The sequence below is a fragment of the Terrapene carolina genome, unplaced genomic scaffold (genome assembly GCF_002925995.2).
Source record: "Terrapene carolina triunguis isolate 2854851 unplaced genomic scaffold, T_m_triunguis-2.0 Scaffold38, whole genome shotgun sequence".
Lineage (NCBI taxonomy): Eukaryota > Metazoa > Chordata > Testudines > Emydidae > Terrapene > Terrapene triunguis.
In genome coordinates this window covers 3574157-3577053 of record NW_020664389.1, presented here as the reverse complement: position 1 = coordinate 3577053, position 2897 = coordinate 3574157, and positions in this window count along the sequence as shown.

The window sequence follows — 2897 nt, the reverse complement described above, 5'->3', positions numbered from 1 at the left end:
GTATAGCAGCCCTGAAGATGCTTTATGTTGGGAAGCTGGGCTGATCCCAGCCAGCTCCAGAATAAGCAAAGCACCCCTCATACCAGTTACTGTGCTCAGCCTGAACAAAGAATGGAGAATCTCTTTGCGCACTACACGTACCTAAATGAAAGTAAGCCAAAATATTAGAAGAGAATAGAGGGGCAGTGAAAGTAAAAAGGAAATACTTTGATTACATAATTAAAAGCTTGACATAAAATAGAAGACATTCTATAAATAAAGAAATGGTCCCAGACTCTATGTAATTTCACAGGAAACTTGTCTTCTAAGTACATTATTATTTAGGTAATTAATTCAGGACCAAAAAACATCCTAGGTTTCTGACAAAAGGCCCCTCCAAACTCTGCCATCAAATTATCAAAGATTTGCAGGACTCTGTCCATAATGTGGATATGTTTCTTTTTTTAAATTAAAGGATCAATAAGAGAGCTGGATAGGAAATTGTTTTCCTGTCCTTTGAACATTTTTGAGATTTCAAAACTTTCCCCATTCTGCATTGGGATGAAACTCAGAACTTTCAAAATGCTTAATGAGAAAAAAAAAAGACAGAAAGCAAGAGAGCAGAATATCCAATAACCCAGTGCTTAGGGCATTTACCTTGGTTATAAGAGATGGAGCTTCAAGTCCCTTTGCCTGATTCCAAGCAGCAACTTGAATCTGAGTCTTTCACATCCTAAGGCCTGATCTACACTGGGAGGGGCTAGGGGGGATCGATCTAAGATACGCAACTTCATCTACGAGAATAGCGTAGCTGAAGTCGACGTATCTTAGATCGACTTAGAATCACTTACTTTGCATCCTCGCGGCGCGGGATCTATGGCCGCCGCTCCCCCGTCGACTTTGCTTCTGCCTCTCGCCGAGCTGGAGTTCAGCAGTTGACGGGAGAGCGATCGGGGATCGATTTATCGCATGTAGTGTAGACGCGATAAATCGATCCGCGACAGATTGATCGCTACCCACTGATCCGGCGGGTAGTGTAGATGTACCCTAAATGAGTGTTATAACCACCAGATTATAGGAGTCAGTCTCTCTCTAGCCCAATGAATGTTTAATTATTTATACAAAATGTAACAGCTCCAATAGGAGAGACAGAGAAAGACCAAACCTAGAGTGCTCGTTAACCTAGTGGTTAGGTCACTCAGCTAGGACATAAGAAATCCAGGATCAAGTACCAGTTCACATGAGGTCGCACTAGGGTAGACTCTTTCCTCCTTCTCTCTGTTTTTGGCCAGAAATTTAATCCTGGACCTGAGAAACCTTCCTGATCAAAGTTTTGTTGAAACCAACCCTTTCCTGCAAAAAGTTTCAGTTTAGACAAATAAGCATTTTCTGACAAAAACACATTTCATCAGTAAATTCCCTGCCAATTCCATTCAATAATAGTCTTCCTCATCTCCAATATGCGTGGTATAATTTCAGAAAGCTGACTTGAATCTCCCTATGTTCCAGATAAAGCCTACAAGTTGTAAACTGTCACTGAGGCAATTGTATTGATTGAATGCTTACTGTTACTTGAACTTTTGCCTTTTAAGAGGATCATTTTTGGACTTTGTGCAGATTTTATTTCCTCTTACATAAAATTATGGCCCTTATCTATTCCATTAGATGTAAGATTTAATTATATTGACACACAAGCAGGAATGTTTTATTAATCACTAAATGCCTTCAGATGCTGCTGATGGAAGTTAATGTATTAATGTAAATTGTATTTTATTGTGTTCCACAGAACCATTAAAGAACTGGCACTAATATAAAATGTGCAGATCTAAATTATAGGAACATTCATACAGAATTAAGACATTATATTCAATAAAATAATTTTATCTTAATCATATTTCTCAGTAACTTTCACTATTAAATATTTTTATATCAGACAAATAATATACGCAACCTCTTAGACAGGATATATGTGTTCTATAACCTTAGGGAGGGGCCTAACCTCTATTCTTCTCAACACTTATTTTACAGTCAGTCACAGATTACATTATTCACTAGAAAAGCATATGAGAATGTATTTGAATTAAGAACTAATGATGACATGTAACAACAGAAATCTTTGAGCATTTAAAATATGAATGGTAATTGGTGAAAAATCAGTTTCTGATTTGACTGAAAAAGAAATGTTTATTTAATATTAAAAGTGAACAAGTTTATTATGAACTGTATATGACTTTACAATCAAGGTTCCATTGCAAAATGAAACAGAGTTACTGGTGATTGGCTAATTAATTCTTCTTTATGGTATTTGTTCAATATTTTATACATGAATACAATAGATAATAAACAATGTGACAAGCTTATTTTTCTAGTACTGTATAGGAACAATACATACTATCATTCAGTGCTCCAGTCATTAAACTTTACTAGTTACACCTTTTGCTTTTGTGCTTTATATTTTGCTAGAGTATTTATTAGACCACTAGCTTCTAAGGAGTGGACTGTTTTTAGGATTTATATATTTAATGCACCAATATATAAAATAATTAACCCTCACTATATCACTGTGATCTGGTTCGATAATTATTATTCCACCCCCACCACCTCCAAGAGTGAGAGAAAAAGATGAAGTAGCTTACCTGAGACCACAGTTAGTGGCAAAGTCAAAATCAGAAGTCAGTAATGCCTGATTCTCAAACTAGGGCCCATTCCTCCAGCCCATATTGCCTTCAACTCAGATCTAGTGTACACAGCCATCAAAACTGGAGCAGAAAGAGGTTGTGAAAAAGATCAACATTTTAGCTAGAAACAGAAACATATTTCAAGTGGGCTGTTCAAAGGCTTCCACTGACCTTAGTCTGCTCCCGCTGAAGTCAGTGAGAGTTTTACCATTGACTTTAATTAAAACAGGCCATCACTGA